Source organism: Canis lupus, chromosome 30 (genome assembly GCF_011100685.1).
Source record: "Canis lupus familiaris isolate Mischka breed German Shepherd chromosome 30, alternate assembly UU_Cfam_GSD_1.0, whole genome shotgun sequence".
In the NCBI taxonomy this organism is placed as follows: Eukaryota; Metazoa; Chordata; class Mammalia; order Carnivora; family Canidae; genus Canis; species Canis lupus.
The window spans coordinates 613422-636651 of record NC_049251.1 but is presented as its reverse complement, the minus strand read 5'-3'; the positions used below and the strand labels follow the sequence as shown (position 1 = coordinate 636651).

The 23230-nt window shown below is 37.8% G+C and overlaps 1 long non-coding RNA gene across 1 annotated transcript in view; it reads left to right on the top strand.

The window, feature by feature from the left end:
- The first annotated feature begins 1269 nt into the window (after positions 1–1269).
- The window catches only part of LOC119866823, a 33620-nt gene continuing 11659 nt past the window's right edge, over positions 1270–23230 (top strand). Inside the window, exons 1-4 of the long non-coding RNA XR_005381328.1 lie at positions 1270–1374; positions 1556–1686; positions 7607–7676; positions 9076–9183. This is a non-coding gene — a long non-coding RNA (uncharacterized LOC119866823). The remainder of the gene's footprint in view (positions 1375–1555; positions 1687–7606; positions 7677–9075; positions 9184–23230) is intronic.

Below are 23230 nucleotides of genomic sequence, written 5' to 3'. Positions count from 1 at the left end.
CAGTACCATTTCTCACTATACTCAGTAATCTAAACATGTTTCTGACTATTGCATAGCCGTCTCAGACCATAGCTCACAATTTCTCTCCTCAGGTCAGCTATTTCCTCTTTAAACTTTTCTTCACTATGTAACTGTCACTATTATTCTCCAGGTTGTGAAGTTTTACTTTTTCCTGGATCTCATTCTCCCACTTGTAACATCTCACCACTCCTCAAAGTAGAAAAGCTAGTAAAACTTAAAGTCCTTAGCATGACAGCCAAGCATAGAATATGGTCTGGGTTTACTTATACCCCTTACTACTCTCTAGACAAAACCAGACTATTCAACATTTACTAAGGTGGGGGACAGTTTCTGTTCATTTTCTGATACCCTTCACAGATAACCTTTGAAGGTTTGAAAGCCTTCCTTGAGGCATAAGTTGAAATTTCTCTTCTTGTTAATGTCATATCACTTTGCTTATATGTAGATTATGTGCTCTCCCAAAGTAAGAGTTTTTGTATAGACATTCTTCCCCTGCCATATTCGGTGCTCCTTGTATTCTCATGCTCCTTTTGTATCTTTCACAGGATTTGGTATATAGATGTGATTGGAATATTTTTCATATATGTATTTTAGTATTAGCTGAAATATGTATCATTTTATATCTATCATTTATTTGAGCTTTCACCTTATAATCTAACGGAGACTTTCCCAGTGAATGACTGAACTCAGCAAACCGTAGGCCATGTACATAAACTTCATTTCTATATGGAACAAGAATATTTTATCTCATTAGTAATATAAGCTCATACTTAAGTCATTAAAACCAGTGCAATAATCAAGCCAACAAATGCAAAGGGGACAAAATAAACCTTTTGAATCATAGCATTAGAGAAAATTGATTATTTGTTGTATTAAAAGTAAACCACATTTTGTTTACCAACTTTTTACTAAGTGATATAAGTGAGATACATAAAAGGGAAGAAAATTTCACTCTAGTTCTATTAAGTTAGATTCTATCTGGTCTACTTCAAATGCAGAGTAAGTAAAATAAATCATTAATGAAAAGATATACAACTATACACCTATGACCTGATTTTGGTATTTAACCTCCCATGATTTTTTGGGTTAGCTTTACTGCATAGGCATATGTCCACAAAGAATTATATGGCCTTGATTTACATGTTTATTTGGTTGCTTTAGGTGATAGGTGAGACTGTCATAATGGATTTTTTTAGGTACAGACTCTGTCATAATCTCCAAAGGTAACTCCAGCTTCATACATAATTTCTCACAAATTCTTTTAATCATGCTGAGATGCACGAACATCCTCACCTTGATTCACTTCCTCTGACTTCTAATACATTTTTCTCTCATTTATAGATCTTCTCTAAGGTACAAGCTTCATAACTTAATATGTAACTGGACACAGTCTATTTCTGATGTTACCTTTTTCAGATATAGCCTACCTGATATAATGCATGTCAGAGATGTAAATTGAATTCTTCAGTTTTTCTGTTGTGGGATTAGTCTCTGTTGAGTACTGGTATTTATAGATGCCTTTTTCTTTTGTCAGATTGGAGTAGTACTATGGTTTCATCTAATTGATCAATTGAAGTTTGGAGAGCTAGTAATAGATGGCCAACTTTCATTTACCAATGGGGATTATTATTAATACCTTCAACTACATATTCCCAATGGAAAAAAGTAAGTAATATCCCACATTGTTGACAGTTACAAAAAGGATCCACAGGAGAAAAAGGCAGGGTCATTCAACCCTTGTGTAGAGTAAAATATCTTCTGTGAATTCTGTACAATTGAACCAGCTACTCTAGGGGAAATGTGTGCTAAAATACATTATTCTTGCCTCAGTGAAAAATGTTTTGGCTTTAATGGAAGACATGCTGTGTCCTTGTTACCTGAACATGTGATAGGTATGGAGGAAAGGGTAACTAATTGGAACTCAGAGGACATGGATCCTTTTTCTCAGTTCTGTCAAGAACTAAGAATAAGTTATGGGACAAACTTAACTCTCTGATTCTCAGTTTACCCTTGTATAAAATTATTTTAAATATTTCAAGTATACTGAAAATAAAGATAACTATGAATTTAATATCTTTATGTTCAACTTTGTGAAATTTTAATGTTTTACCATATTTCCATTATTTTTATTAGGAATAAAACATTGTGAAAAGTATTAGGATATACTACCCCAAAATATGCCACTTTGGCATATGAATTGTTTTGTGCTGAAGGCAACTGAGAAGAAACAGATATAAGAAAAGCTCTCTACCTTCCACCTATTTGCCTAAAAGCCGGACATAAATTTGTAAAGGCGTTCCCCTGTCCCTCTCTACCAGGAAGGCAGAAGTTAATCATCACAGACTACCCTAGATCATGTTCAGTCCAGAGAGGGCACCAAAGGAATCTGTATAACAAAACTGACTAAAAGGCTAGTAGGATTATCTTTTACTCATTCCTCCATATATTCTCCTTTCCAAAATTTGCTGTCCTCGGAGCTCAGAGACATTTCCTTTGTCTTGTCACTTCTTTAAAATGTCTAGTTCTAACCTGAGGGTTGTTAGAGGGAAGTGGATGGGGGATGGACTAAATGGGTGATGCATGTTAAGGAGGGCTCTTGTCAACCAGAAAAACTGTGGAACAAAACAACAAAATCAGGAGTTGGTTCTTTGAAAAATTAATAAGATAGATAAATCATTAGCCAGCCTTATTAAAAAGAAGAGAGAAAAAACTCGAATTAATAAATTCATTAATGAGAAAGGAGAGATCACTACTAACACCAAGGAAATACAACCGATTTTAAAAACATATTATGACCAGGTATACACCAATAAATTAGGCAATCTAGAAGAAATGGACACATTATTGGAAAACCACAAACTACCAAAACTGGAACTGGAAGAAATAGAAAACCTGAACAGGCCAATAATCAGGGAGGAAATTGAAGCAGTCATCAAAAACCTCCCAAGACACAGAAGTCCAGGGCCAGATGGCTTCCCAGGGGAATTCTATCAAACGTTTAAAGAAGAAACCATACCTATCCTACTAAAGCTGTTTGGAAAGATAGAAAGAGATGGAGTACTTCCAAACTCATTCTATGAGGCCAGCATCACCTTCATTCCAAAACCAGACAAAGACCCCACCAAAAAGGAGAATTATAGACCAATATCCCTGATGAACATGGATGCAAAAATTCTCAACAAGACACTAGCCAATAGGATACAACAATACATTAAGATTATTCACCCTGACAAAGTAGGATTTATCCCCGGGATTCAAGCCTGGTTAAACACTTGTAAAACAATCAATGTGATTGATCACATTAACAAGAGAAAAAACAAGAACCATATGATCCTCTCATTAGATGCAGAGAAAGCATTTGACAAAATACAGCATCCATTCCTGATCAAAACTCTTCAGAGTGTAGGGATAGAGGGAACATTCCTCAACATGTTAAAAGCCAACTACGAAAAGCCTACAGCAAATAATCATTCTCAATGGGGAAACACTGGGAGCCTTTCCCCTGAGATCAGGAACAAGACAGGGATGTCCACTCTCACCACTGCTATTCAACATAGTACTAGAAGTTCTAGCCTCAGCAATCAGACAACAAAAAGACATTAAAGGCATTCAAATTGGCAAAGAAGAAGTCAAACTCTCTCTTTTCACTGATGACATGATGCTGTACATAGAAAACTCAAAAGACTCCACCCAAGATTGCTAGAACTCATACAGCAATTTGGCAGTGCAACAGGATACAAAATCAATGCCCAGAAATCAATGGCATTTCTATACACTAACAATGAGACTGAAGAAAGAGAAATTAAGGAGTCAATCCCATTTACAATTGCACCCAAAAGCATAAGATACCTAGGAATAAACCTAAACAAAGAGGTAAAGGATCTATACCCTAAAAACTGTAGAACACTTCTGAAAGAAATTGAGGAAGACACAAAGAGATGGAAAAATATTCCATGCTCATGGAGTGGAAGAATTAATATTGTGAAAATGTCAGTATTACCCAGAGCAATGTACACATTTAATGCGATTCCTATCAAAATACCATGGACTTTCTTCAGAGAGTTAGAACAAATTATTTTAAGATTCGTGTGGAATCAGAAAAGACCCCAAATAGCCAGGGGATTATTAAAAAGAAATCCATAGCTGGGTGCATCACAATGCCAGATTTCAGGTTGTACTACAAAGCTGTACTATCAAGACAGTTTGGTACTGGCACAAAAACAGATACATAGATCAATGGAACAGAATAGAGAATCCAGAAGGGGACCCTCAACTTTATGATCAACTAATATGGACAAAGCAGGAAAGACTATCCACTGGAAGAAAGACAGTCTCTTCAATAAATGATGCTGGGAAAATTGGACATCCACATGTAGAAGAATGAAACTAGACCACTCTCTTGCACCATACACAAAGATAAATTCAAAATGGATGAAAGATCTAAATGTGAGACAAGATTCCATCAAAATCCTAGAGGAGAACACAGGCAACACCCTTTTTGAACTTGGCCACAGCAACTTCTTACAAGATACATCCATGAAGACAAGAGAAACAAAAGCAAAAATGGTCTATTGGGACTTCATCAAGATAAGAAGATTTTGCACAGCAAAACTAAAAGACAACCTACAGAATGGGAGAAGATATTTGCAAATGACGTATCAGATAAAGGGCTAGTTTCCAAGATCTATAAAGAACTTATGAAACTCAACAGCAAAGAAACAAACAATCCAATCATGAAATGGGCAAAAGACATGAACAGAAATCTCACAGAGGAAGACATAGACATGGCCAACATGCATATGAGAAAATGCTCTGCATCACTTGCCATCAGCGAAATACAAATCAAAACCACATTGAGATACCACCTCACAACAGTGAGAATGGGGAAAATTAACAAGACAGGAAACCACAAATGTTGGAGGGGATGTGGAGAAAGGGGAACCCTCTTGCACTGTTGATGGGAATGTGAACTGGTGCAGCCACTCTGGAAAACTCTGTGGAGGTTCCTCAAAGAGTAAAAAATAGATCTGCCTGATGACCCAGCAATTGCAGTGCTGGGGATTTACCCCAAAGATACAGATGCAGTGAAAGGCGGGGACCCCTTCCCCCACCCCCCGCCATGTTTATAGCAGCGATGTGGACAATAGCCAAACTGTGGAAGGAGCCTCGGTGTCCATCGAAAGATGAATGGATAAAGAAGATGTGGTTTATGTATACAATGGAATATTACTCAGCCATTAGAAATGACAAATACCCACCATTTGCTTCGCTGTGGATGGAACCTGAGGGTATTATGCTGAGTGAAGTAAGTCAATCGGAGAAGGACAAACATTATATGGTCTCCTTAATTTGGGGAATATAAAAAATAGTGAAAGGGAATAAAGGGAAAAGGAGAAAAAATGAGTGGGAAATATCAGAAAGGGAGACAGAACACGAGAGACTCCTAACTCTCGGAAACGAACTAGGGGTGGTGGAAGTGGAGGTGGGCGGGGGGTGGGGGTGACTGGGTGATGAGCACTGAGGGGGGCACTTGATGGGATGAGCGCTGGGTGTTATGGTATATGTTGGCAAGTTGTACACCAATAAAAAATAAATTTATTTTTTAAAAAAAGGAGGGCTCTTGTGTTGAGCACTGGATGTCATATGTAGGTGATGAATCACTGAATTCTACTTCTGAAAACAATATTACACTATATGTTAACTAACTGGAATTTAAATAAACATTTGACAAAAAAATAAAATTTATAGTTCTTTTAAAATGCTATTTTAGGCCAAGTTCTAACCATCTCTTTGAGTTACTCATTTCTGAGTGCTTCCCCATGTATGTGCAATGCACATGTTAATAACTCCTGCATCTTTTTCTCTTGTTTATCTTTCTTTTGTTAGTTTAATGTACAGGGCCCTAGCTAGTAAACCTAGGATGGGTAGACAGAAAAATTATTTTTTTCCCTCTCTTACAGTTGGTACTTGGAGCATTTTATACAGCAGCACAAACCAGTTTTCCAGAGTTAACCTGAGTCTGATATTTAACATTCCCATGACTTTTTAAATAATTTTTTGTAATTTTATTCACTCTTTATAATTTTTAACTATAATATAATTTATCCACAAAGACATACGTAGTCTAGATTTGCATGTTTATTCAACTCTTTTGCAACTTGCTGTTTTCCAGTAAATAATTTGTTTGGGACAGTTATCAGTAGTCCCACATATAGTTTTAGTTCATTTTAATGCTGTAGTTATAAGATATAAAGTATACAAATCTTCAACATTATTAGATATTTCCAAATACCCTACAAAATGGTTTTACACATTTGCACTTAGGTTTTTTTTACCTGTATAATGTTTCTCAGCTCTGAATTCACCCTTTATTATATGTTTGTGATGAACAGAATTCCTTTAAGTATTTCTCCTTCTCAGGAGAGAAGTTATTAAATAACATAGAGAGATATTAAATAATGTAATAATAAAGCTATTAACCTCTCTCAGAGGAGGGACCTAGAGGCACATTGTAAGATGAAGAGACTCTCCTACCAGTTCAGGCATGGGGTAAGGCCAGTTGTGTGTATGTGAGGACATCCAGTGGACATCCCAGACACTAACCCAAAATGCAGTCCCTCTCTGACTTTACAGACCCCATTCTGGTGATAACCTTTCCACAGCACTCTCTACACAGAAAGTAGGGCTGCCCACTCTGAAAGGTTTTTGCCCACACCAGAACCTAGAGTTCTTGCACACATACCCTACCCATTGCTGATTACCTGTTTCCCTGCCTGCACAAGGAGTGGCCTAACATAGCCCAGCAGTTCAAGACCACCTCTCATCTGACCAAACCAGTGAATTTCCTTACTAAGCTGTGAGAGAAACCACACTTTCTCCAATGAGTTTAAGCCCTTTTAAGATTGTTCTTATTTGGGCACACAAAAAAATCTATTGATTTTTACCAGTGAGGCACATGTTCACAGGTGTATTGTGATTATTGGCTTTTCCATGGTTATTAATGATTTCTAACTTGTTTCACAAATCATATTTAGTTTTCTTTTGTGAAATGCCTATTTTTTTTTATTTTTTTTATTTTTTTATTTTTTTTATTTTTTATTTTTAATTTTTTATTGGTGTTCAATTTACTAACATACAGAATAACCCCCAGTGCCCGTCACCCATTCACTCCCACCCCCCGCCCTCCTCCCCTTCTGCCACCCCTAGTTCGTTTCCCAGAGTTAGCAGTCTTTACGTTCTGTCTCCCTTTCTGATATTTCCCACACATTTCTTCTCCCTTCCCTTATATTCCCTTTCACTATTATTTATATTCCCCAAATGAATGAGAACATATAATGTTTGTCCTTCTCCAACTGACTTACTTCACTCAGCATAATACCCTCCAGTTCCATCCACGTTGAAGCAAATGGTGGGTATTTGTCATTTCTAATAGCTGAGTAATATTCCATTGTATACATAAACCACATCTTCTTTATCCATTCATCTTTCGTTGGACACCGAGGCTCCTTCCACAGTTTGGCTATCGTGGAAATGCCTATTTTTAACAGTGGTAAAGAGTATCAATAGTGGTCTTTCTCTTTCACAGAACCCAGATGAACTTGGTTCAGCCAGAAGTATGCCCATCAACAGGACATGAACTAGATAACACGTCTAAGGTAGTTATGCAATGTCTTTCTCCCACATGCTCCTTAGATCTAGCTAATCGTGTTTCAGTTATCCTGTAGAATTAACAAATTTTCTTCCTTGTTATTTTTACTGAAATCTTTGATGGTGATTGTGGAATTTTCCGTTTTCCTTTGTAATTCTTCCCTTTATACATTTTCAGGCACTGTCGTTAGGTTTATACAAGTTTATGAGCATAATCTAACCCTAGAGAAATTTTTCTTTAACAATATACTTTTACCTAAATATATCCCAATAATACTTTCTACATTAAAATGCCTTTTGATTGACATTAGTGTTTTTCCGATATATATTTTTTCCCTTTTTTTTTTTCAGGTTTCTATTGCCATACAGTTTAGAGTGGATTAAAAAAAGAAAAGCCTATTTTCACAAATAAAAGCGAGTAAATTAAGACTCAACTCTCTCTCCTCTCTTACTCTCTTTGTCTCTTTCCTACTTGTACTTATTTGCATTATCATGTTTTTACTATGTTTCTTTTCTTTTTCATTCTTGCTTTCTATTAAATGGATTGAGTTTTGTCTCACTTTTGTTTCCTTTACTAGTTTGAAAAATCATATATTTTATTTTTACTTCAGTGGCTGCCCTCACAATTTCAACATACATAACAAGTTAAAATTAATATCTTTATCCCCTTCCCTTAAGGTAAGAAGAATTACTTTCTATCTCTTTAAGAGTAGAGTGATCACATTTCAGTTCACTGATTGATTCCTTTGTCTCTCCCATTCTGCTGGTGAGCTCATCCATTGACTTAGGGTTGTTGTTGTTGTTGTTTTTTATTTACATTTGATAATCGGTAATAATCAATTATATTTGATTTATTTTTTAAATTTACATTCGGTTCTTTTTTGTATCTTCTATTTATTTGGTAAGACTTTCTATTCTGTTCTTTGCTGAGATGTCCAGTTTTTTTTTTTAATTTTTATTTATTTATGATAGTCACAGAGAGAGAGAGAGAGAGAGAGGCAGAGACACAGGCAGAGGGAGAAGCAGGCTCCATGTACCGGGAGCCCAACGTGGGATTCGATCCTGGGTCTCCAGGATCGCGCCCTGGGCCAAAGTCAGGCGCTAAACCGCTGCGCCACCCAGGGATCCCAGATGTCCAGTTTTTTAACATTTCTTTTAAACCGTTTCATTATTGCTCATTGAATCATTTTTAGGATAGTGTCTTTAAAATCTGGATAATTTTAACACCATATCACCTTAATGTTGGCATCAATTGATTTTCTTTTTTCATTCAAGTTGAAATTTTCTACTTTGTATGATTAATGATTTTTTATTGAAATCTCAACATTATGTGTATTATATTTTAAGACTCTGAACTTCTTTTAAACTTTCTGTTTTAGTTGGCTTACTTTTACATTTTTCTGACAGGTGGAGACAGAGGAACACCACTTTATTACTGCCAGGCAGATATAGAAGTCCTGTTTCCCAACTCTGTTTCCATCAGACCCAAAGGGAGGTGCTTGTTGCTGCTGGGAGGTAAGGAGAGTTCTGGCCCCTTACTAGGCCTCCATTGATTTCCCTGGCTGGAAGGGGTAGGATTGCCTTTCCTATTGTCACTTCTAGTCACTCACACCATGGGAGGAGGTGCTGATTCCAATCTGATAGAAATGAAAGTTCAGTTTCCATACTTGGCCTTCTCTGACATCTCAGTGTGCAGGGGTGCTGGGGTAGCTTGTTACATCTTGGCTGCCAGTAGGAGCCTAGGCTACTCATTTGTCCTTTGTTGGTGTAGGTTAGATGGGACCAAAGATTCTTTTGTGGTGTTTGGCTGAAGTAGAGAAGTTGTATAAAATATTTTATCTTTCTAGGCAGCTCCTATCTGGTTGTTTGGCTAGAATGAACAGGCTGTTGTTGGGGTCTTTTTTGGTCTATTCTCACTAGTGTTCCAGTGTTATTGGCATCTTCTGTTATGTCATGTAATTTCTTGGGTCCCTAGGCAGTCTACTTTCTTCTCTCCAACTTTCAGAGGGCTATAGTGTTTGCTTTATATATAAATCAATTTAAATCAGTCAATGACTATAATTAGCAGAAAGACTATGGAAAAGTATGTCTATTTTTTTCCCAGGATAAGAAGTCACTGGCTTTTCTTTTATGATGCAACATTTTCTCCTTTTATATTTGTTTTTTATGGTTAGCATTTTGAATATATTTGCTTCATAATGTGTATCCAATAGATTTATTGCTGATTTGGGAGGAGAGTGGGAAGTTAGTCTGCTATTTGCTCTGCTGACTGCTGTTTATGGAGGGTAGGCTCCTTGTGTGTTTGTGTATTTGCCATAAACTCAATTTCAGCTGAACTTGTATCTATACTCCTTGTGGTCAGTTTTAAGGATGCAACCATTCAAAAAGGTTTTGGTCTTTGCTTTTTCAAATGACCCCCACATTTCAATGACCTATGTATGGTGTTCCAATAGCTAATGTTGATTTTTTTGTTGTTGTTAAAGCTCTTCTGACTATGCAGAGTATAAATGCACACTGCAAACTCATATGTGAACAATCCTATGATCATAATTCCCAAGAGGAATCAATTTTTCTATTCATAGGCTAGGACAGTGAGGATATTTTGGTCTTTTCTATGTTCCAATGTACCCTCTTCTGTATACTTTCACTAAGGGTCCCAGATAAAAAAAGATCCAATTCTACCTCACACTCTTGCAAGACAAAATTTCCCCATAATGGCCAAAGTACTGCCTATTATTCTCATGACTTGCAATCACTTTCCATCAATTTTCCTCTCTCAAAGCTCCCACTGTTTCAGATGCCCTGAGGTCATTTATTTATTTTAAAGAATGCATCTAGAATTCATAAGTATTTTTGTAAGAGTTTCACAATTACCTAAATTTCAATATTGTCAGTAGTAGAAGTATGATCTTATTTTTCTCATCTACAGATATTTTGTGAGATTCAAATTAGATAATATGTAAAGGTACCACTTACAGATCACACTGTAATTATTGAATATGTTTGGCTTTATCATTGTCATCATTACCATCATTTGACACAATACTATATTAGTTTTTTTTTTTAATTCTGTTTCACAAAGGAATCAACAGAGCTTTCTGGAATGGTAAAGTCAGAAAGGGGAAAAGTGAGTCAAAAATTGTTTAAAAATCCTATTCCATAGTACCATTTCTTCTGCACATTTTGTTTCAAAAGCATAATTTTCCTTTGGGGTATTTTTTATTGATATTGTAGAATTTTATTGTATATAAATTACACCTCAATAAAGTTGACACAAAGTTAAAATATAAAACTCTAAAACTAGTGCAATGATTTTCACATCCCATATATTCCCCAAAGAAATCAAGTGTTCTTTCTTTAATGATCATTCTCTTTTTCAAAATATTTTATTATTTGCTTCAATAGATTATAAACTTATTTTTGGATCTACCACTGAATCCAATATTATTAGTTACATAGAATGTACTCTCCAAGTACTTGATTTGTTGATGCAGTTACTTTGTGGAGAAATTCAGACTTGCGAAGCACTGTAGTATAATATTTAAAGCATTTCTTACTAGAGAAATGAGGAGTTCAAATCATTGCTTTGCAACTTGGCTGTGTGGGTTTGGGCCAATTTCTTGTTCTATGTATGCTTATGTTTTGTTCTTATGTAAAAGAGGGAAAAAACTAGTAATTTTTTCATAAGCTTATTGTAAGAATTAAAAGTGATAATGCTTGTAAATAATTGTCATAGAGAAAACAGTAAAGGCAAAAAGCACTGGACAGAATAAAATTTAACCTTTCAAGAGAGCTTATTCAGTGTCTAATTTTTGCATGTAAAGTGGACTTATTCCTCAATAAAAATATAATCACCATCCCCAAACAGGACTGCATAATTATCTAGACAATCTTTGATGCTGGAAACAATTGCTGATATACTTTCTTTCTATCATATCCTAACTTATTACCTATTTTTCTTCCTTTAATTTCTTTACTTGTTTGCACTTATCCTCTGTGATATTTATTATTACTTTTTAGATCTGGGATTTTAAGACAAGTCCTCAAGAAGCCATTTCTTTTATTTCTATTACTTTGTTTACAATTGAAGTGAATTGGTTGCTGACTTGTTTAATGGATAGACCACTTTCCAGGTGATTATTCTTTAAAAATGATAAGTAATTCATAAAAATAACTAAGTAGACCATTAAATACTGGCAAGCATTATTAATAAATTTTAGAGTGATAACAGACTAAAAAATAAATCAGAATTTTCTCACTATAAGGCATATAAGTAGTCATTCACTACAAGTCTCTCATTACTTGTTAAGGAAGCAGAGACCCAAAGGGATGGAATGACTTGCCTAAGGACATACAGAACTCCTAATTAAATCCATTTTAATCCAGTGGCTTTCTATCAAAACCAGTTGGTATCTATAAAAACATGATTACTTACTTTAGGAAATCTTTACTTCTAGAAAATTTTACTGAACATAGCATTTATTTAGCCTCAGAATTAGTAGAATACACTTATCAACTCACATTGAATCTCATAAAGAGTCAGATATGATATAATTTCCCCAATAGTGCCATGATTCCTCTGCTCTCGCCTTTCTCATTGATCAATATCAAAATATTCCTGCCTCTTCTTACATCAGGCTGCTTTATTCTTCATCTGACAAGATAAATGAGAATATTTGAGTTTATATCTGATTGAAGCTCATTTCTATTATTTGACCTATCTTGAAGTCTCTTTCTAAAGCAATCTTTAGAGCTCTCAGTTCCTTTGATTGGTTTGGTTCAGTGGTCAACAAACCATGGCCTGTGGGTAAAATCCAGCTCACCACTTATTTTTGTAAATAAAGTCTCATTGAAACACAGCCATGCCCATTTATTTATGAATTGTTCATGGTTGCATTCACAACAATGGCAGAGTTGTATATTTGTGATAGAGACATAAGACTCACAAAACAAAAAATATTTACCCTCTGGTCCTTTAGAGAAAAATTTTGTAGAGTTCCCTGGTCTAGATTAGTATCAACTTTTGTTTGTTTGTTTTTTTTCTTTTTTTTTTCCACTGAGGTTAATTTATTTTTATTTTTTATTGGAGTTCAATTTGCCAACTGATAGCATAACACCCAGTGCTCATCCCGCCAAGTGACTCCTCAGTGCCCATCACCCAGTCACCTCAACCCACTGCTCACCTTCCCTACCACTACCCCTTCTTCATTTCTCAGAGTTATGTGTTTCTCATGTTTTGTCACTCTCACTGATATTTCCACTCATTTTCTCTCCTTTCCCTTTATTCCCTTTCACTAATTTTTATATTACCCAAATGAAAGAGCCCATACAAATTTTGTCCTATTTCCGATTGACATATTTCACTCAGCATTAACACTCTCCAGGTCCATCCACGTTGAAGTAAATGGTGGGTATTTGTCATTTCTAATGGCTCAGTAATATTCCACTGTAAACATAAACCACATCTTCTTTATCCATTCATCTTTCAATTCTTCCAAAGATTGGCTATTGTGGATATTGCTGCTAGAAACATCGAGGTGCAGGTGTTCCAGAATTTCACTGCATCTGAATCTTTGGGGTAAATCCCCAGCAGTGCAATTGCTGGGTCATAGGGAAGATCTATTTTTAACTCTTTGAGGAATCTCCACGCAGTTTTCCAGAGTGGCTGAACCAGTTCACGTTCCCACCAACAGTGCAACAGGGTTCCCTTTCTCCACATCCTCTCCAACATTTGTTGTTTCCTGCCTTGTTAATTTTCCACATTCTCACTGGTGTGAGGTGGGATCTCATTGTGGTTTTGATTTGTATTTCCCTGGTTGACAGTGATGTGGAGCATTTTCTCATCTGCGTGTTGGCCATGTGTATTCTTCTTTGGTCAAATTTCTGTTCATGGGATTTGCCCATTTCATGATTGGACTGTCTGTTTCTTTGCTGTTGAGTTTCATAAGTTCTTTATAGATCTTGAATACTAGCCCGTTATCTGATAGGTCATTTGCAAATATCTTCTCCCATTCTGTAGATTGTCTTTTAGTTTTATTGACTGCTTCTTTTGCTGTGAAAAAAACTTCTTATCTTGATGAAGTCCTAATAGTTCATTTTTGCTTTTGTTTCTCTTGCCTTCATGGGTGGTTCTTCCAAGAAGTTGCTCAGGCCAAGTCATAAAAGAGTGTTGCCTGTGTTTTCCTCTAAGATTTTGATGGAATCTTGTCTCACATTTAGATCTTTCATCCATTTTGATTTGATCTAAGTGTACAGTGTAAGAGAATGGTCGAATTTCATTCTTTTGCATGAGGATGTCCAATTTTCCCAGCACCATTTATTGAAGAGGCTGTCTTTCTTCCAGTGGATAGTCTTTCCTCCTTTGTCGAATATTTGTTGACCATGAAGTTGAGGGTCCACTTCTGAATTGATCTATGTGTCTGTTTTTTGCCAGTACCAAACTGTCTTGATGACCACAATTTGTAGTACAACCTGAAATCTGGCATTGTGATGCCCCCAGCTGTGGTTTTCTTTTTTATTATTCCCCTGGCTACTCAGGGTCTTTTCTGATTCCACACAAATCTTAAGATGATTTGTTCCAATTCTCTGAAAAAGTAGACGTTATTTTGATAGGAATTGCATTAAATGTGTACATTGCCCTGGGTAATATCGACATTTTCACAATATTAATTCTTCCACTCCATGATATTGGAATATTTTTCCATCTCTTTGTGTCTTCCTCAATTTCTTTCAGAAGTGTTCTGTAGTTTTTAAGGTATAGATCCTTTCCCTCTTTTCTTAGGTTTAATCCTAGGTATCTTATGCTTTTGAGTGCAATTGTAAATGGGATTGACTCTTTAATTTCTCTTTCTTCAGTCTTATTGTTACTGTATGGAAATGCCACAGATATCTGGGCATTGACATTGTATCCTTCCACACTGCCAAATTGCTGTATGAGTTCTAGCAATCTTGGGGTGGAGGCTTTTGGGTTTTCTATGTAGAGTATCATGTCATCAGCGAAGAGGGAGAGTTTGACTTCTTCTAAGCCAATTCGAATGCCTTTAATGTCTTTTGTTGTCTGATTGCTGAGGCTAGGACTTCCAGTACTATGTTGAATAGCAGTGGTGAGAGTGGACATCCCTGTCTTGTTCCTGATCTTAGGGGAAAGGCTCCCAGTGCATCCCCATTGAGAATGATATTTGCTGTGGGCTTTTCGTAGATGGCTTTTAAGATGTGGAGGAATGTTCCCTCTATCCCTACATTCTGAAGACTTTTGATCAGGAATGGATGCTGTATTTTGTCAAATGCTTTCTCTGCATCTAATGAGAGGATCCTATGGTCCTTGTTTTTTCTCTTGCTGATATGATGAATCACATTGATTGTTTTACGAGTGTTGAACCAGACTTGAGTCCCAGGAATAAATCGTACTTGGTCATGGTGAATAATTTTCTTAATGTGCTGTTGGATCCTATTGGCTAGTATCTTGTTGAGAATTTTTGCATCCATGTTCATCAGGGTTATAAGTCTGTAATTCTCCTTTTTGGTGGGGTCTATGTCTGGTTTTGGAATTAAGGTGATGATGGCCTCATAGAACGATCTGGAAGTACTCCATCTCTTTCTATCTTTCCAAACAGCTTTAGTAGGATAGGTATGGTTTCTTCTTTAAACGTTTGATAGAATTCCCCTGGGAAGCCATCTGACCCTGGACTTTTGTGTCTTGGGAGGTTTTGGATAACTGCTTCAATTTCCTCCCTGATTATTGGCCTGTTCAGGTTTTCTATTTCTTCCTGTTCCAGTTTTGGTAGTTTGTGGCTTTCCAGAAATGCGTCCATTTCTTCCAGATTGCCTAATTTATTGGCGTATGGCTGTTCATAATAGGTTTTTAAAATCGTTTGTATTTCCTTGGTGTTGGTAGTGATCTCTCCTTTCTCATTCATGATTTTATTAATTTGAGTCTTCTCTCTCTTCTTTTTAATAAGGCTGGCTAATGGTTTATCTATCTTATTAATTCTGTCAAAGAACCAACTCCTGGTTCTGTTGATATCTTCCACAGTTCTTCTGGACTCGATTTCGGTGAGTTCTGCTCGAATCTTTATTAACTCTCTTCTTCTGCTGGGTGTAGGATGTATTTGCTGTTTTTTCTCTAGCTCCTTTAAGTGTAAGGTTAGCTTTTGTATTTGAGTTCTTCCCAGTTTTTGTTTTTTTTTTTTTTTTTTTAAATTTTTTTTTTTTTTTTTTTTTAATTTTTATTTATTTATGATAGTCACAGAGAGAGAGAGAGAGAGAGAGAGGCAGAGACACAGGCAGAGGGAGAAGCAGGCTCCATGCACCGGGAGCCTGATGTGGGATTCGATCCTGGGTCTCCAGGATCGCGCCCTGGGCCAAAGGCAGGCGCCAAACCGCTGCGCCACCCAGGGATCCCGAGTTCTTCCCAGTTTTTGAATGGATGCTTGTATTGCGATGTATTTCCCCCTTAGGACTGCTTTTGCTGCATCCCAAAGATTTTGAATGGTTGTATCTTCATTCTCATTAGTTTCCATGAATCTTTTTAATTCTTCCTTAATTTCCTGGTTGACTCTTTCATCTTTTAGAAGGATGGTCCTTAACCTCCACGTGTTTGAAGGCCTTCCAAACTTCTTGTGATTTAGTTCTAGTTTCAAGGCATTATGGTCTGAGAATATGCAGGGGATGATTGCAATCTTTTGGTATCAGTTCAGACCTGATTTGTGACCCCGTATGTGGTCTATTCTGGAGAAAGTTCCATGTGCACTTGACAAGAATGTGTATTCAGTTGAGTTTGGATGTAAAGTTCTGTAGATATCCGTGAAATCCATCTGGTCCAGTGTATCATTTAAAGCTCTCGTTTCTTTGGAGATGTTGTGTTTAGAAGACCTATCGAGTGTAGAAAGCGCTAGATTGAAGTCACCAAGTATAAGTGTATTATTATCTAAGTATGTCTTAACTTTGGTTATTAATTGATTGATATATTTGGCAGTTCCCACATTTGGGGCATATTTATTGAGGATTGTTAAGTCCTCTCGTTGGATAGATCCTTTAAGTATGATATAGTGTCCCTCTTCATCTCTCACTACAGTCTTCGGGGTAAATTTTAGTTTATCTGATATAAGGATGGCTACCCCTGCTTTCTTTTGAGGACCATTTGAATGGAAGATGGTTCTCCAACCTTTTATTTTCAGGATTTAGGTCCTTCTGTCTAAAATGAGTCTCTTGTAGACAGCAAATAGATGGGTCCTGCTTTTTTTATCCAGTCTGACACCCTGAGCCTTTTGATGGGGTCATTAAGCTCGTTCACATTCAGAGTTACTATTGAAAGATATGAGTTTAGTGTCATCATGATATCTATTCAGTCCTTGTTTTTGTGGATTGTTGCACTGAACTTCTTCTTAAAGGGGAATTTTAAGAGTTCCCCTTAAAATTTTTTGCAGAGCTGGTTTGGAGGTCACATATTCTTTCAGTTCCTGCCTGTCTTGGAAGCTCTGTGTCTCTCCTTCCATTTTGAATGAGAGCCTTTCTGGATAAAGTATTCTTGGTTGCATGTTCGTCTCATTTAGGACCCTGAATATCCTGTCAGCCCTTTCTGGCCTTCCAGGTCTCTGTGGAGAGGTCTGCTCTTACCCTAATACTCCTCCCCATAAAATGAGGGATTTCTTGTCTCTTGCTGCTTTAAGGATCTTCTCTTTATCTTTGGAATTTGCAAGCTTCACTATTAAATGTCGAGGTGTTGAACGGTTTTTATTCATTTTAAGGGGGGGGATATCTCTATTTCCTGTATCTGAATGCCTGTTTCCCTTCCCAGATTAGGAAAGATTTCAGCTATGATTTGTTCAAATACATATTCTGGCCCTCTGGCCCTTTCGGCACCCTCAAGCACCCCAATTACGTCGGTTTTTCTTCCTCAGGCTGTCGTTATTTCCCTTAATCTATCTGCATGGTCTTTTGTTTGTATCTTTTTTCCTCAGTTTCCCTCTTTGCCATCAACTTGTCTTCTATGTCACTCACCTGTTCTTCCACCTCGTTAACCCTGGTCGTTAGGACTTCTAGTTTGGATTCCATCTCATTCAGTTGATTTTTAATTTCTTCCCGATTGGATCTAAATTCTGCAGTCATGAAGTCTCTCGAGTCCTTTATGCTTTTTTCTAGAGTCACCAGTAGCTTTGTAATAGTGCTTCTGAATTGGCTTTCTGACATTGAATTGTAATCCAGATTTTGTAACTCTGTGGGAGAGAGGACTGTTTCTTTTTTTTTTTTTTTTTATTATTTATTTATTTATTTATGATAGTCACAGAGAGAGAGAGAGAGAGGCAGAGTCATAGGCAGAGGGAGAAGCAGGCTCCATGCACCGGGAGCCCGACGTGGGATTCGATCCCGGGTCTCCAGGATCGCGCCCTGGGCCAAAGGCAGGCGCCAAACCGCTGCGCCACCCAGGGATCCCGAGAGGACTGTTTCTGATTCTTTCTTTTGAGGTGAGCTTTTCCTTCTAGTCATTTTGCTCAGTGCAGAGTGGCCAAAAACAAGTTGTATTGGGAAAAGGAGAAAAAGAGAGGAGAGAAAGAAGGAAAGAAAAGAGAAAAAGAAAAAAGAAAAAGAGAAAGAAAAAGAAAGAAAGGAAAAAAAAAGGATGGGGGAAGCAAACAGAAATCAAAAAGAAAAAAAAAACACACGGGGGAGTATCTTCTGATTTTGTATACTTAAGTTCCTTGACTTCCCCTGGAACTTGTCCGTCTAGCTGGTCTACTGGGGGAGGGGCCTGTTGTGCTGATTTTCAGGTGTTAGCACTTGGGGGAGCTGCTCAACCCCTTGCCTGGTGCAGGGCTCAGTGGGGGTTGTTCACCCAGTGAGGCCCCAGGAGGAACCGCAGTGGAGGGGCTAGCTCTGGAGCCCTGGAGTCAGCTCCCGCAGTAACTCCGGAGCTCTCAGTCTGTAGGGCCTGGAGGCTCCAGGGCGGGTCGCTGATCTGCTCAGCTCGGGGCAGGAGCGTCCTCGCTGTCCTGGGCCCTCCTGGCCTCTGCCTGTCCCGGGGGAGGCTGGATCCTGGGCTGTGTCCCGGTGCCTCGTGCTCCGGTGCCTGCGCTGTTGGATTCGTGCTCCAGCCCCGCAGCCCCCTCTGTGGAGCCGCCCCGAGCCCCCCGAGCTGCCCCCGCCCCGCAGCCCCCTCCGTGGAGCCGCCCCCGAGCCCCCCGAGCTGCTCCCCCCCGCAGCCCCCTCCGCGGAGCCGCCCCCGAGCCCCCCGAGCTGCTCCCGCCCCGCAGCCCCCTCCGCGGAGCCGCCCCCGAGCCCCCCGAGCTGCCCCCGCCCCGCAGCCCCCTCCGCGGAGCCGCCCCCGAGCCCCCCGAGCCGCTCCGGGTCCCGCCGTGCGCCCTGCAGCCCTTAGGGAGCTCGGCGCATCTCCCGGGGGGGCAGGTGTCTGTTAGTGTCCCCGGGAGCCCGAGGGCATCCCCGCCCTCCTGGGTCCTGCTCCACCTCCCCGCGAGCCCCTTTCCGCCCGGGAAGGTTGGTGCAGCTCCTGCGTCTCCGGGACGGGGCTCTCCTGTCCTGGGGACACTCGCCCCGGCCTCAGCCTGGCTCCTCGCGGGCCCCTCCCCCTGGAGGCCTTTTGATTCTTTATTTCTTTTTCCCTGTCTTCCTACCTTGATAGAAGCGCGAACTCTTCTCACTGTAGCGTTCCAGATGGTCTCTCTTTAAATCTCAGGCCGAATTCGTAGATTTTCAGGACGAGTTGAAGGTTATCTAGGTAATTTGGTGGGGATAGGTGATTTGGGGACCCTACTCTTCCGCCTTCTTGCCCCTCCTCCTTCCTAAGTTTTCTTTTAGGAATTTAATGGTTTCAGGTAATCTATTTTAAATTAATTTAAGAATTAATTTAAAAATATACATAAAAAGAATGTTGTAGCATAGGGGTCTAGTTTCATTCTTTTACATAAGAATACCCAATTAGCACAGCATATGTATAAGAGACTTTTTTTCATTGAATATTCTTGGTTCTTATTTCAAATAGTAGTTGAATGTATATGCTTGGCTTTCTTTCTTTTTTTTCCAAGTGCTTTTTTTTAAAATAAATTTATTTTTTATTGGTATTCAATTTGCCAACATATAGAATAACACCCAGTGCTCATCCCATCAAGTGCCCCCCTCAGTGCCCGTCACCTAGTTACCGCCACCCCCTGCCCACCTCCCTTTCCACCACCCCTAGTATACAATGGAATATTCCTCAGCCATTAGAAACGACAAATACCCACCATTTGCTTCGACATGGATGGAACTGGAGGGTATTATGCTGAGTGAAACAAGTGAATCGGGGAAGGATAAACATCATATGATCTCATTCATTTGGGGAATATAAAAAATAGTGAAAGGGAATAAAGGGGAAAGGAGAAAAATGAATGGGAAATATCAGAAAGGGAGACAGAACATGAAAGACTCCTAACTCTGTCTTTATTTCTGAGGTCTGAGTTCTGGTCCATTGTTTTATTTATCTGTTTCTATGCCAGTACTATCCTGTTGCAATTACTATAGCTTCATAAATAGCTTGAAATCAGGAAGATTGATGCCTCCTGCTTTCTTTCCCAAGATTTAACTATTCAGGCTCTTCAGGTTCCATATAAATCTTAGGAGTGTTTTTTCTACTCTGTAAAAAAAAATGCTATTGGAATCTTAATAGATGTTTCATCAAATTTACAGTTAGCATTCAATACTATGGAAATTTCAACAATACTAATTCTTTTAATCCATGAATACAGAATAACTTTCCATTTATTTGTCCTTTTTTCCCCAGAAATGTCTTATAGTTTCTGAAGTAGTGATTTTTCACCTGTTTGGTAAAATTAATTCCCAAGCATTTTATGGTATTTTTGATGCTATTGTAGAATGGGCTTGATTTTGTTATTTCTTTTTCAGAAAATATGTTGTCAGTGTACAGAAATGATACTAAATTTTCTATATTTCATATCCTATAACTAAAATGAATTTGTTCATTAGTTATGTTTTGTTTTGGGTTTTTTTTAGGAACAGGCAGTGATGCAAACTTGGCCTATGGGTTATAATTTTTCAACTCCCTCAGCATAATACCCTCCAGTTCCATCCACGTTGAAGCAAATGGTGGGTATTTGTCATTTCTAATAGCTGAGTAACATTCCATTGTATACATAAACCACATCTTCTTTATCCATTCATCTTTCGTTGGACACCGAGGCTCCTTCCACAGTTTGGCTATCGTGGCCATTGCTGCTATAAACATCGGGGTTATTCTGTATGTTAGTAAATTGAACACCAATAAAAAATAAATTTAAAAAAATAAAAATAAATAAAAAAATAAAAAATATATAATTTTTCAACTCTCAATCTAGAATAACATTTATAAGCTTTTTTCTTTTGTTCAACAGTTCATCACGGTCCCATACCACTTTTGTCTGGTTAGAATCCAATATGATTAAAGAATAGAATAGTTTCACAAAGATATTTATTTATTCATTTGTCCATTCAATACATTTTTAGTGTTACATGATAGAGTTTGGAATAAGTAAGATATAAACCATTTTGAATGGGAAAGAATCATGAATGCTTATGAGAATACCACCCTTGCATAAAGCCTCTTGCTTGTTCTGGAAAAAAAAAATTTATACATATGGCTCAACTCTCCCATTCCATAAATAAAGGCATCTGCAATAATTGTGGAAGACTTCTCACTCTTCCCAAACCAGCATATCTAAGTAGGCTCACATTTCCACATTTCCTGATTTAAATGATACTTATTTTCTGCCCATCCACCATGTTATATTGTCTAATATACAGGAGATATTCAAACACTGATCTTTTTTTACAAAAAAAAAAACTCTCATCACCCGGAAGTCCCCGTGGCCCAGCGGTTTGGCGCAGCCTTCCGCCGTGGTGTGATCCTGGAGACTAGGGATCCAGTCCCGTGTCGGCCTCGCTGCGTGGAACCTGCTTCTCTCCCTCTCCCTCTGTGTTTCTGCCTCTCTCTCTCTCTCTCTCTCTCTCTCTCTCTCTCATGAATAAATAAATAAAATAATAAATAAATAAAAACTCTCATCACCAAGTAACTCTTCTGATATTTTTTTCTCTTGGGAAAATTAACATGACTCACAGACCTGGTTCCCAGGAGGAATCAATAAAAGGCTAGTTATTAGAGATCTGAGAAACATCAATGGGTCACTAACACCTACTACTACTAATTAACTGTATTCTCATTGGGAAGAAACATATATTTTGTCTTGGATGTGACTATACTACAAAGTAGAAATGAAAATTTTTGAGTTTCTACAAACGCTGCTGCACACCTTAGAACAGAACAGGTGGGTAAAAAAAAATGCTCCTAATGTTGAGCAATACCACAATAAACTCTCTCTTCTTATACTCTCATTCTACTTTCTGTTTCTTTTCCACTTGTATACTTCCCTTCTGTCACTAGTTATTCCATACTTTTTGAACACTATTCTTACTATTGTAATTGCAAAATTAAATTATTATCTAAGAAAGAGATTTCTGAAAGAATTAACAATTTTGCTGTCCCTTTGGTGGATTAATATCGCAAGGATCTTGCATCCATCACCACTCCCTTCACCATCTTATGTGATATTCCATGTTTCCTATTGTGAGGATCAAATATGTTAAATATGTCTTGCCCACCCAATTCCCACTCATGCTTCTAACAGACCACATAAATGGAAATGATTCTTTGCCCTCATCCAGGGAATGCTGGAGTGAGTCAGTTCCCTCCACTTGGCATATCTGACAAAGCTTTTGATGATATTAGCCAATGACTGAGTCAAGAAGTAGAGGGATAATGATAAGAATGAATATGACTTAATAGAATTAATGTCCATCAGTTGTGAAAAGGACCTCTATTAGAAGCAAGTTAAGATGATTAAGAGGAGAAATTTTAAAAAATCATGAATATGATACAATGACAGGACATTGGCAAAATGAGTTTTGGACAGCTTTGCTTCCTTGTGTTTTCAGTTTTAGTTTGGTTATAAGTGATCTTGCCCCTGAAGGAGATAGAATTTTCAATCACTAAATTTGAAAGACCTAAGTTCTATCTGATTTTCTGCATTACCTACTTAAAAAGGTTCCTATGTTCTGAATGTTAAAGTCAAAATATCCAGCAAGGATAGCAACTATCTCTTTTGAGAATTTAGCTCCAAAGAATTTCTGATGCTTTAACATTTTCAAAGAACAAAAAACAACTAAAATTTTTTAACTTATTTGAATTCACCTTCATTTCATATATACATATATTTTATTTGTGTAGCTAAAATATTTTATTTAAACTCAATTAGCCACTATGTAGTACATAATTAGTTTCAGATGATAGTTTCAATAATTCATCAGTTGCATATAATAGCCAGTGCTCATCACACCACATGCTCTCCTTAGTGCCTATCACCCAGTTACCCTCATCCCTCCACCCAGCTCCCTGTTCAGCAACCCTCAGTTTGTTTCTCAGAGTTAATGAGAACTGGGTGTTATTCTGTATGTTGGCAAATTGAACACCAATAAAAAATAAATTTATTATTAAAAAAAACAATCTCTCATGATTTATCTC